The sequence below is a fragment of the Erinaceus europaeus genome, chromosome 16, assembly GCF_950295315.1.
Source record: "Erinaceus europaeus chromosome 16, mEriEur2.1, whole genome shotgun sequence".
Taxonomy (NCBI): Eukaryota; Metazoa; Chordata; class Mammalia; order Eulipotyphla; family Erinaceidae; genus Erinaceus; species Erinaceus europaeus.
In genome coordinates this window covers 25,445,193-25,458,735 of record NC_080177.1, presented here as the reverse complement: position 1 = coordinate 25,458,735, position 13,543 = coordinate 25,445,193, and the positions used below count along the sequence as shown (strand labels likewise).

At 41.6% G+C, this 13,543-nt stretch overlaps 1 protein-coding gene across 1 annotated transcript in view; it reads left to right on the top strand.

Annotated features, from left to right (window-relative positions):
* Positions 1-13,543, top strand: part of PLEKHH1 (pleckstrin homology, MyTH4 and FERM domain containing H1) — an 85,218-nt gene that overhangs the window by 26,216 nt on the left and 45,459 nt on the right. The gene's annotated exons all lie outside the window — the stretch shown is intronic.

Below are 13,543 nucleotides of genomic sequence, written 5' to 3'. Positions count from 1 at the left end.
ATGCAAAGAGACTCTCATGCTTGAGCCTCTAAGGTACCAGATTCAATCCCCCATATCACCATGAGCCAGAGTTGAGCAGTGCTCTGGTTTAAAAAAAAAAAAAAATTACAGTACTAATAAGTCAAGCTCGGAATAGGAAGAGTGCTGTTCTAATAAGTCAATGTACAAGTTAGTTCCAGGAGTTCCTCAAATTGACAGAGTTTGCACCCCTATGGACCTCTATTTTTGCATTCATATAGAGTACAACAAATTAGATCAGAGTTTACAAAATTTCTTTGTAGAAGTCAGATAATAGAGGGAGCCAGTCAGTGACACATATGTTACCATGCGTCAGGGCCTGATTTCAAGCCTCTGGTTCTTACAAGTGGTGAAATAGTGCTGCAGGTGTCTCTCTGTCTCTCTCCCTCTCTATCTCCCCCTTCCTCTCAGTTTCTGGCTGTCTCCATCGAAACAATAAATAAATATAATTTTTTAAAAATTTAAATTAAAAAATGAAGACGAAATGTAGATTTAAAACATTAGCATGAGGGGACAGGAGGCCAATGCCCTGTGCTAGAAAAAAGGGCCACATTGGTGGTGGGTGAGGTGTGCTGACACATATTTTGGGGAGATGTGAAATTGTGATTTTTAAAAATTTTTTAAACTTTATTTATTCCCTTTTTTTCCTTTGTTGTTTTATTGTTGTAGTTATTATTGTTGTTGGTGATGTTGTTGTTGGATAGGACAGAGAGCAATGGAGAGAGGAGGGGAAGACAGAGAGGGGGAGAGAAAGATAGATACCTGCAGACTTGCTTCACTGCCTTTGAAGCAACTCCCCTACAGGTGGGAGCCAGGGGCTTGGACTGGGATCTTTTCTTTATTTATTTTTAACCAGAGCACTACTCAGCTCTGGTTTATGGTGGCACAGGGGATTGAACCCAGGACTTTGGAGCCTCACGCATGAGAGTCACTTTGCGTAACCATTATGCTATCTTCTTCTTCTATGGACTGGGATCTTTAAGGCAAGCCCTTGTACTTTGCACCATGTGCACCTAACCTGCTGCGCTATCACCCAACTCTCGTGAAATTGCACTTTTTAGACAATAGTCATGTGAAACACTTCCTTAATTAAAAAGAAAAGAAAAGAAAAAAATGAAATAAATGTAAATATAATCTTGACCCCATATGGGTGTGTGCATGGGTTTTTTCTTATATATTCAGTAAAGCATTCTTTTATTTATTTATTTTCCCTTTTGTTGCCCTTGTTTTTTATTGTTGTAGTTATTATTGTTGTTATTGATGTCATCGTTGTTGGGTAGGACAGAGAGAAATGGAGAGAAGAGGGGAAGGCAGAGAGGGGGAGAGAAAGACACCTGCAGACCTGCTTCACCATCTGTGAAATGACTCCCATGCAGGTGGAGAGCCAGGGGCTTGAACCCAGATCCTTATGCTGGTCCTTGTGCTTTGTACCACATGCGCTTAACCCTCTGTGCTACTGCTTGACTCCCTTATTTATTTATTTTAAAACATTTGTTTATTGTAACGTGCACTCAAACAGGTGTACCACCACTGCCCCCCGTCTTATTTATTTTTATATTATTTTATTAGCAGGGTTAATGTTTACAGTACAACTCCTGGTACATAGGTATCTGCAAAATACTGACTGTTATCTCCAGTTTAGGTCCTTTCCCATTATCATGCATCAGAACCACAAGCCCAAGCCCACCACCCATTTTGCCCCCTACCCCACCCCCCTTCCTCCTTCCCCAGAGTCCTTTGCTTTGGTGCAATACATCAAACTCAGTCCAAGCTTCACTTTGTGTTTCCTTTTTGGTCCTTGTTTCTTTTTTCTTTTTTTTTTTCCTTTTACTTATCTTTTTTAATTACTGAAGATTATTTATTTATTTTATTTTTGAGAGAGAGAGATACAGAGAGAAACACCAGAGCACTGTTCAACTCTGGCTTATGGTGGTACAGGGGATTGAACCTGGGATTTTGGAGCCTCGGATTAGTGAGAGTCTGTTTGCATAACCATTATGCTCACGAAAGACATGTCTCTGATATCTGATTACTGTAAAAAGTGGCGACTAATCCCTAGCACTGCAAAAACGGTATCATCTGTTTTCCATCTACACCATGCCTCGGCCTCGCGTGAGCTTAATGTGCAGCTTGGCGATACGAGAATCCGGCATGAAGCCCAGCCAGTCTATCTTGGCGTTACTCTCGATCACACCCTGTCATTTCACGAACATCTCATAAAAACTGCAGCAAAGGTGGGCGCGAGGAATCACATCATTGCAAGACTGGCCAGCTCCTCATGGGGCGCGAGCGCTTCCACACTACGATCATCATCTCTGGCATTATGCTATTCCACTGCAGAATACTGTGCCCCAGTATGGTTCCGTAGCCCCCATGTCCACTTGGTCAATTCCAAATTATATTCCTCCATGAGGATAATTTCTGGAACCATCCGTTCCACCCCGGTTCCATGGCTGCCAGTTCTTAGCAACATCGCCCCGCCAGATATTCGTCGGGATGCGGCATCATCTAAGTTCATTTCCCACGTCTACGCTCCACCGGACCTGCCAATATACGAGGATATCTTCGCCCACCCTGTCCAACGCTTGACGTCTCGTCACCCAATCTGGTCCCCTATGCCTACACTGAACTTCTCTGTTCCAGACTCTTGGAAACAGAGTTGGCAGTCAGCTAAGGTAAAGAACAAACACCTCATCACAGACCCCTGCAAGCGTCAACCCGGCTTTGACCTAGCACGTTAGGATTGGGCCCTCCTCAATCGCTATCGAACAGGCCATGGCCAGTGCGCCGCTATGTTCCATCGCTGGGGAGCCAGAGACAACCCGAACTGCCCCTGCGGCTCCAGACAGACTATGACCCACATAGTCAACGACTGCCACCTCTCCAGATTCAAAGGAGGTCTCGAAACTTTACATCAGGCTCAACCTGACGCTGTTGACTGGCTACGGAAGAAGGGCAAACGCTAGAAGAAGAAGACCATTATGCTATCTCCCCCACCCTCTGTTCTCATTTCTTAAGTTCCACCTCTGAGTGAGAGCATCTGGTATTCATCCTCTTTTTGACTTTTCTCACCTAACATGATTCTTCAAGCTCCATCCAATCTGAAGCAAAGGAGATGGCTTCATCAACCTTAACACCTGTTAGCAGAACACTTATTTTTTTTTTATGTGTGAGAGAAAGAAAGACCAGAGTGTTACTCTGTCCATATGTAGTGTCAAGGATGAGAACAAGGCCTCTGATAAGCAAGGCATACGCTCTGCCTCAGAACTACCTCTCTTGCCCTGCAGTGAAGTATTTCTCTCTTTTTAATCTTTATTTATTTATTGGCTAGAGACAGCCAGAAATTGAGAGGGAAGGGGAGATAGAGAGGGAGAGAGACAGAGAGACACCTGCAACACTGTTTCACCACTCCCAAAGCTTTCCTCCAGCAGGTGGGGGTTGGGGGCTTGGACCTGGGTCCGTAAGGGTGTATTATAACATGTGCACTCAATCAGGTTCACCACCACCTGGCCCCATGAAATATTTTTCTAAAAAGAATTTTATTTTTTTTTATATGAGATGGAAAGTTTTTCATGGGGGTGGGGGAGAGAGAGAGTGAGAAAGAAGCTGACGCCATTCATATAGATGCATCCACAGGATTCCATTCCATCAAAATTAGAACCTAGAATTATATTACACTTGTTGAAAACTTGAATGACAGTAACAAAGGTTCTCTTTAAAAATTCTATTTGTCTGTGAAGATAGTGAAAAGTCAGCCCATGATGCTTCTCTGCCTTTTCCCCTTCTGCACACTTGTAAAGCACATATTTTTCACTGTGGAACCTAAAGACAAAAGCTTAGGGCTGGGGAGCTAGCTCAGCAAATAGAGCACAGGACTTGCAATCCTGAGCCCCCTCCCCCCCATTCAATCCCTGGAACTGTGTAAATCAGAACTGACTACTACTCAGGTCTCTCTCATCCTCTCCTTTATCTTTCACAAAAATAAATTAACTGTTCCAACAGCTGAAATCATGTATGATAAAAAAAAGACAGGACCTGGAAATAATGTGGACTTATATTAACCAAATAGTAATTCAGCAGAAAGACTAAGAATAATTTGAAATATTATCAAGTGTCACAGTATTAATTCTCATATACAAGGACAGATATAAATTCCAACTACTGTAAATTCACATTTGGAATAGATATTTAAAAGCATGTAAATTTTCACTTGAAAAAGCCTTACAAGTCTTCAGAGTGTGGCATTCTAAAAATTAAAAATATGGCACGTTAAATGTTGTGGTAAACACACGAATAGGTAGGTGTATCTCCCGTGGTTACTTATCTCTCAGATGTTGTTGAACATCCTTGTGAAAATTCATTTGGAGATGAGTAATGCAGAAAGGTTCAGTGCATTTCCATCAGACCATCTTTCAATTCCATTTATCTAAACTGATAAGAATGAGGTTCTGTATTTTCTTCTTCTTTTTTTTTTTTGCCTCCAGGGTTATTGCTGAGGCTCAGTGCCTGCACTACAAATCCACTGCTCCTGGAAGCTATCTTTTTCCTTTTGTTGCCCTTGTTGTTTATCATTGTTGTTACTGCTGTTGTTATTGTTGGATGAGACAGAGAAATGGAGAGAGAAAGGGAAGACAGAGGGAGGAGAGAAAGACACCTGCAGACCTGCTTCACCTCTTGTGAAGTGACCCCCCTGCAGATGGGGAGCCAGGGGCTCGAACCGGGATCTTTACGCCAGTCCTTGCACTTTGCACCATGTGCGCTTGAGTCGCTGTGCTACCACCCGGCCCCCGAGATTCTGTATTTTCAACCAGATGACAACTATTAAGTGCTCTGAATGATGAATTTCAAAGTAGTCTCAATACAGTTCACAAAAGTTCCGTGCCAGTCGGGTTCCTTTAGCTCAGGTGGCCTGGAGTTTAACTAAGTTAACAAGGAAGGAAATGGGGGGGCAGGAGAGGAACAAGCCTCACTTTTCTTTCATCTCTTATTCTTTGGTAATTTTGAGGGAAATGCCATGTTAATGTGCTAATTTGAACATGGGTCTTTCTGTGTTGTAACATGTGCTCATCCTGAAACACCACTGCCCGGCCCCTAATTTAACTTTTTTTTTTTTTTAATGGTAAGTAATAGATGCTAGTAGTTAAATATGCAAAAGGTGCTGGGGAGATAGCTCACTAAGTCGGGAACCTGCTTTGTCATGTGTGTGATCTGAGTTCAAGTCCCAGCACCATCTGGAAGATGCCAGGGTGTTCCTACCTCTCTCTGCCTCTCTACCTAAATGGAAAAAGATGACTATATGTGTTCTGGGGAAAAAAGAAAAAAAAAAAAAGCCAGGTCATATGAATGACAGTATTTTTCATCTAGCCCCAACTCTTCCTTCTTCCTTTCCACTCTGCACTCTTATATATATATATCTTCCTTTTTGTTGCCCTTTTTTTTTTGTAGTTATTATTGTTGTTCTTGATGTCATCATTGTTGGATAGGACAGAGAGAAATGGAGAGAAGAGGGGAAAACAGAAAGGGGGAGAGAAAGATAGACACCTGCAGACCTGCTTCACCGCTTGTGAAGCGACTCCCCTGCAGGTGGGGAGCTGGGGGCTCGAACCGGGATTCTTATGCTGATCCTTGTGCTTTGTACCACGTTTGCTTAACCCGCTGCACTACCGCCCAACTACCCCACTCTGCACTCTTAACAGTTTCATTATCAAGATGTCTTATGCATCAAAGCACTATTTTTTTTTTTTTAATTACCAGGGCACTGCTCAGTTCTGGCTTGTGGTGGTGTGGGGGATTAAACCTGGGACTTTGGAGCCTCAGGCATGACAGTCTGTTTGCATAACCATTATGCTATCTACCCCCACCCCAAAGCACTATTTTCATTTTGTTTATGTAGCCAACCCTTTGTTGGTATGCATGGAGGTTATTTCTTTTTTTTTTTATTTAAGAAAGGATTAATTAACAAAACCATAGGGTAGGAGGGGTACAACTCCACACAATTCCCACTACCCAATCTCCATATCCCACCCCCTCCCCCGATAGCTTTCCCACTCTCTATCCCTCTGGGAGCATGGACCCAGGGTCATTGTGGGTTGCAGAAGGTAGAAGGTCTGGCTTCTGTAATTGCTTCCCTGCTGAACATGGGCGTTGACTGGTCGGTCCATACTCCCAGTCTGCCTCTCTCTTTCCCTAGTAGGGTGGGTCTCTGGGGAAGCTGAGCTCCAGGACACATTGGTGGGGTCTTCAATCCAGGGAAGTCTGGCCGGCATCCTGATGACACCTGGAACCTGGTGACTGAAAAGAGAGTTAACATACAAAGCCAAACAAATTGTTGAGCAATCCTGGACCCAAAGCTTGGAAAAGTGGAGAGGAAGTATTAGGGAGGTACTCACTGCAAACTCTAGTGTACTTCTGCTTTCTTACTTTGGTGCCATACTCCAAACTCAGTCAATTTCTGCTTTGCGTTTTTACTTCTTTTTTTTTTACATGCATAACATTCCCCAGATTCCCATTTAACAATACAACCCCCACTATTTCATTCATCATTTTTCATGGACCTGTATTCTCCCCACCCACCCACCCACCCCAGAGTCTTTTACTTTGGTGTAATACTCCAATTCCATTTCAGGTTCCACTTGTGTTTTCTTTTCTAATCTTGTTTTTCAACTTCGGCCTGAGAGTGAGATCATCCCGTATTCATCCTTCTGTTTCTTTTTTTTTTTTTTTTAACCCACCCCCTCCCCTGATAGCTTTCCCATTCTCTATCTCTCTGGGAGCATGGACCCAGGGTCATTGAGGGTTGCAGAAGGTAGAAGGTCTGGCTTCTGTAATTGCTTCCTCGCTGAACATGGGCGTTGACTGGTCGGTCCATACTCCCAGTCTGCCTCTCTCTTTCCCTAGTAGGATGGGTCTCTGGGGAAGCTGAGCTCCAGGACACATTGGTGGTGTCTTCAATCCAGGGAAGTCTGGCCGGCATCCTGATGACACCTGGAACCTGGTGACTGAAAAGAGAGTTAACATACAAAGCCAAACAAATTGTTGAGCAATCATGGACCCAAAGCTTGGAAAAGTGGAGAGGAAGTATTAGGGAGGTACTCACTGCAAACTCTAGTATACTTCTGCTTTCTTACTTTGGTGCCATACTCCAAACTCAGTCAATTTCTGCTTTGCGTTTCTACTTCTTTTTTTTTTTTTTTTACATGCATAACATTCCCCAGATTCCCATTTAGCAATACAACCCCCACTATTTCATTCATCATTTTTCATGGACCTGTATTGTCCTCACCCACCCACCCACCCCAGAGTTTTTTACTTTGGTGTAATACTCCAATTCCATTTCAGGTTCGACTTGTGTTTTCTAATCTTGTTTTTCAACTTCGGCCTGAGAGTGAGATCATCCCATATTCATCCTTCTGTTTCTGACTTATTTCACTCAACATGATTTTTTCAAGGTCCATCCAAGATCGGCTGAAAACTGTGAAGTCACCATTTTTTACAGCTGAGTAGTATTCCATTGTGTATATATACCACAACTTGCTCAGCCACTCATCTGTTGTTGGACACCTGGGTTGCTTCCAGGTTTTGGCTATTACAAATTGTGCTGCCAAGAACATATGTGTACACAGATCTTTTTGGATGGATGTGTTGGGTTCCTTAGGATATATCCCCAGGAGGGGAATTGCAGGGTCATAGGGTAGGTCCATTTCTAGCCTTCTGAGAGTTCTCCAGACTGTTCTCCACAGAGGTTGGACCAATTGACATTCCCACCAGCAGTGCAGGAGGGTTCCTTTGACCCCACACCCTCTCCAGCATTTGCTGCTGTTACCTTTTCTGATGTGTGACATTCTCACAGGAGTGAAGTGATATCTCATTGTTGTCTTGATTTGCATTTCTCTGACAATCAGAGACTTGGAGCATTTTTTCATGTGTTTCTCGGCCTTTTGGATCTCTTCTGTGGTGAATATTCTGTCCAATTCCTCCCCCCATTTTTGGATGGGGTTATTTGTTGTCTTGTTGTTGAGTCTGGTAAGCTCTTTATATATGTTGGTTATTAAACTCTTATCTGATGTATGGCATGTAAAGATCTTCTCCCATTCTGTGAGGGGTCTCTTGATTTGGGTAGTGGTTTCTTTTGCTGTGAAGAAGCTTTTTAATTTGATGTAGTCTCATAGGTTTATACTTGCCTTAGTCTTCCTTGTAATTGGATTCGTTTCATTGAAAATGTCTTTAAAATTTATGCGGAAAAAAGTTCTTCCAATATTTTCCTCTAAATATCTGATAGTTTCTGGTCTAACATCCAAGTCCTTGATCCACTTGGAATTTACTTTTGTATTTGGTGAAATACAGTGATTCAGCTTCATTCTTCTGCATGTTTCAACCCATTGTTTCCAACACCATTTGTTGAAGAGACTCTGCTTTCCCCATGTAATAGTCTGGGCCCCTTTGTCAAAGATTAGATGTCCATAGGTGTGGGGCCTCATTTCTGGGCTCTCAATTCTATTCCACTGGTCAGTGTGTCTGTTCATGTTCCAGTACCAAGCAGTTTTGATGACAATGGCCCTATAATATAGTTTGAGATCTGGCAGTGTGATGCCTCCGGTTCTGTTCTTTTTTCTCAAGATTGTTTTGGCAATTCTAGGTCTTTTCTGGTTCCAGATAAACATTTGTAGCATTTGTTCTATTCTCCTAAAAAATGTGCTTGGGATCTTGATGGGGATAGCATTAAATTTGTAGATGGCTCTGGGTAATATATTCATTTTGATGATGTTAATTCTTCCAACCCATGAACATGGAATATCTTTCCACTTCTTTGTGTCTTTTTCAATTTCTTTGAGTAGTGACTCATAATTTTCAGTATACAAGTCTTTCACTTCTTTGGTTAGGTTTATTCCTAGATATTTTATTGTTTTTGTTGCTATAGAAAAAGGAACTGATTTCTGGATTTCAATTTCTTCTAACTTAGTGTTTGCATAGAGGAATGCCACTGACTTTTGAATGTTAATTTTATAGCCTGACACAGTACTGTATTGCCTGATGATTTCCAAAAGCTTCTTGCTAGATTCCTTAGGTTTTTCCATGTATACTATCATGTCATCTGCAAATAAGGAGAGTTTGACTTCTTCTCTTCCAATCTGTATTCCTTTAATTCCTTGCTCCTGCCTGATTGCTATGGCAAGAACTTCCAACACTATGTTGAATAGTAATGGTGATAGTGGGCAGCCCTGTCTAGTACCTGATCTGAGGGGAAATGCTTCCAGTTTTTCACCATTGAGTATGATGTTGGCTGTAGGTTTGCTATATATAGACTCCACTATCTTCAGGAATTTTCCATCTATTCCTATTTTTTGTAGTGTTTTGATCATAAAGGGATGTTGTATTTTGTCAAAGGCTTTCTCTGCATCTATTGATATGATCATGTGGTTTTTGGTCTTGCTTTTGTTGATGTGGTGGATCACATTGATTGATTTACGTATATTAAACCAACCTTGCATGCCTGGGATAAACCCCACTTGGTCATGATGAACAATCTTTTTAATATACTGCTGTATCCGGTTGGCTAGAATTTTGTTCAATATTTTCGCATCTATGTTCATCAGAGATATTGGTCTGTAGTTTTCTTTTTTGGTTGTGTCCCTGTCTGCTTTTGGTATCAGGGTGATGTTGGCTTCATAGAAGCTGGCAGGGAGTATTCCAGTGTCTTCAATCTTCTGGAAGACTTTTAAAAGTAGAGGTATTAGTTCTTCTTTGAAAGTTTTGTAGAATTCATTTGTAAAACCATCTGGTCCAGGACTTTTATTTTTGGGAAGATTTTTGATAACTGTTTCAATTTCATTAGCTGTGATGGGCCTGTTCATGTTATCCACTTCCTCTTTACTTAGTTTTGGAAGTTGGTAGGTATCTAGGAAATCATTCATTTCTTCCAGGTTCTCTAACTTGGTGGCATATAGTTGTTCATAGAAGCCTCGCATGATATGTTGAATTTCTGCAGTGTCTGTTGTGATATCTCCTCTTTCATTTACTATCCGATTTATTTGGGTCTTCTCCCTTTTTTGTTTTGTGAGTCTGGCTAAAGGTTTGTCGATTTTGTTTACTCTTTCGAAGAACCAACATTTACTTTCATTGATCTTTTGTATGGTTTTCCTATTCTCAATGTTATTTATTTCTGCCCTAACTTTAGTAATTTCTGTCCTTCTGGTTGCTTTAGGGTTCCTTTGTTGTTCTTCTTCTAGGTCTTTAAGATGTGCAATCAGTCTGTTTATTTGTGCCTTTTCTTGTTTCCTAATGTGTGCTTGTATAGCTATGAACTTCCCTCTTAGGACTGCTTTAGCTGTGTCCCAAATATTTTGATAGCTTGTGTCTTCATTTTCATTGAACTCTCGAAACATTTTGATTTCTTCCTTGATTTCCTCTTTGACCCAGAAGTTGTTAAGAAGTGTACTGTTGAGCTTCCACATTTTGGTACTGTTACTAATCTTTTGTTGATTGTTAAGTGTTAGTTTAATTCCACTGTGGTCTGAGAAGATGCTTGGGATGATTTCAGTGCTTTTGAATAGGCTGATGCTGTCTTTGTGGCCTAACATATGGTCTATCCTTGAGAATGATCCATGTGGATTTGAGTAAAATGTGTATTCCAGTTTCTTGGGATGAATGACTCTGAAAATGTCCAATAGTTCTAGTTTATCTATCTCTTCATTTAGCTCCCTTATGTCTTTACTGATTTTCTTCCTGGATGATCTGTCAAGTTGAGAGAGTGGGGTGTTGAAGTCCCCTACTATGATTGTGTTACTGTTAATATATTGCTGTAGCTCTTTCAGTAGAAGTTTGATGTATTTAGATGGCTTCTCATTGGGTGCATAGATATTAATAATTGTTAAGTCCTTTTGATTGACTGATCCTCTGAGCATTAAGTAGTGTCCATTCCTATCTTTTTTAATCTTATGTATTTTAAAGTCTATCATGTCAGATATGAGAATAGCTGTTCCTGCCCTTTTTTGTGGGCCATTGGCTTGAATGATAGTTTTCCATCCTTTCACTTTAAGTCTGTGTTTGTCTTGTTGCGTTAGGTGAGTTTCCTGTAGACAACATATTGTTGGGTTGTGTTTTCTGATCCATCTTCCTACTCTGTGTCTTTTAATAGGTGAATTCAGGCCATTCACATTTATTGATATCAAAGATTGAAGATATTTTAACGCCACTCTTGTAGAGTTTTAGAGTGTTTTGATATATGTTCTATTTGTGGTGGTCTGGTTGTTTATAGGAAACCTTTCAGAACTTCTTTCAAGGCAGGCTTGGTGATGGTTGCTTCCTTCAACTGTTGCTTGTCTGAGAAGGTTTTGATGCTTCCATCTAGTCTGAATGACAATCTAGCAGGATATAGTATTCTTGGCTGAAAGCCTTTCTCATTGAGCACTCGATAGATATCTTGCCATTCTCTTCTGGCCTGTAGTGTTTGTATGGAGAAGTCTGCTGCTAATCTTATGGGTTTTCCTTTGTAGGTGACTCTTTGTTTTTCTCTTGCAGCCTTGAGGATCCTTTCTTTATCCTTATTCCTTTCCAATCTAAGTATGACATGTCTTGGTGTCTTTAGGTCTGGGTTAATTCTGTTTGGGACCCTCTGGGTCTTGAATCTTTATGTCTTTGGTGTTGTCTAGACTAGAGAAATTTTCAGCTATTATGGCCTGGAGAACGCTTTCTTCCTCCCCTTCTCTTTCTTCCTCTGGTAAGCCAATAATGCGTATATTGTTTCTTTTGAAGTCATCCCATAGGACTCTGTTGTTGTTTTCAGCATCTCTTAATCTCTTTTTGAGATCTCCTACTTCTTTTTTAGTTGTCTCTAATTCATCCTCAATCTTGCTAATTCTGTCTTCAGCCTCATTGATTCTATTCTCTCTGCCCTCTACTGCTTTCTGGAGTTCATCTATTTTGTTGCCCTGCTCTGATACTGTTTTAGCTTCTTCAGCTAGTTGCCTTCTTAGCTCAGCAATTTCAGCTTTCAGCTCTCTAATAACCATGAGATTATTAGAATTTTCTTCCATATTCTCATTTGTTGTTCCTGCAGTTCTGATTACAATTTTTTCAAACTCTTTACTCACTCCTGTGATATTTCCTTAGCTAATGTTTGGATGTTGAACTCGTTGTTTTGTGCTTCACCCTCTGGAGGACTTTTAGCTGGACTCTTGTCCTGGTTCGAGTCTCCATTATTTTTTCTTGTTGTTTTAACCATTTTATATAAGTTAACAGTTTTTTCAATCCCTGAGTTGGAGTTCAGTGGTGTAAAAGCCTTTTTTTTTTTTCCCCTGTAGGCTATGGTAGCCTGAGGGCTTTTAAACTATCAATAGGCTTCTTGGCTTAATCAATGACTCCTGACCAAGAGATAAAGCAGGGTGTGGCAGAGATAATCCAGTGGTTATGCAAAGAGACTTTCACAGCCCTTCAGCTATGCCACCGAGGTATAGGTCTTCTCCTGAGTTTCCCGGTTAGATCTCTGTGCCCTGGTGTCCCTCCCTGTTGCTGCTCCAGATTCTGAGGGTAGTAGCAATGGAGACTCAGAGTTGTACTTGGTGAGTCTCTGGGGAGTCCTTTCCTCCCTTCAGCTGTCCCCTTGTTGGTGGAGCAGACTGGAGGTGGTGTCTCCACTGACAAACTGTCGAACTGTTAGCAGTCACTTAATCTCTCCTTAGGCCCCTCTCTCCTCTCTGTCACCAGCCACGCGTGTTTGTACTCACGGGTGATTTACTGGGTTTCTGTGGTCATTCTAGTCCTGTCTTGTTTCGGTCCGGGTGGTCTCCTTTGGTATTCCTAGTTGATCCAGGAGAGGAGAGGAGAGGAGAGAAAGCGATCTGCTGCTCGTAGCTCCGCCTCCGGAAGTCGAATCCCCCATCCTTCTGTTTCTGACTTATTTCACTCAACGTGATTTTTTCAAGGTCCATCCAAGATCGGCTGAAAACGGTGAAGTCACCATTTTTTACAGCTGAGTAGTATTCCATTGTGTATATATACCACAACTTGCTCAGCCACTCATCTGTTGTTGGACACCTGGGTTGCTTCCAGGTTTTGGCTATTACAAGTTGGGCTGCCAAGAACATATGTGTACACAGATCTTTTTGGATGGATGTGTTGGGTTCCTTAGGATATATCCCCAGGAGAGGAATTGCAGGGTCATAGGGTAGGTCCATTTCTAGCCTTCTGAGAGTTCTCCAGACTGTTCTCCACAGAGGTTGGACCAATTGACATTCCCACCAGCAGTGCAGGAGGGTTCCTTTGACCCCACACCCTCTCCAGCATTTGCTGCTGTTACCTTTTCTGATGTGTGACATTCTCACAGGAGTGAAGTGATATCTCATTGTTGTCTTGATTTGCATTTCTCTGACAATCAGAGACTTGGAGCATTTTTTCATGTGTTTCTCAGACTTTTGGATCTCTTCTGTGGTGAATATTCTGTCCAAGTCCTCCCCCCATTTTTGGATGGGGTTATTTGTTGTCTTGTTGTTGGGTCTGGCAAGCTCTTTATATATGTTGGTTATTAAAC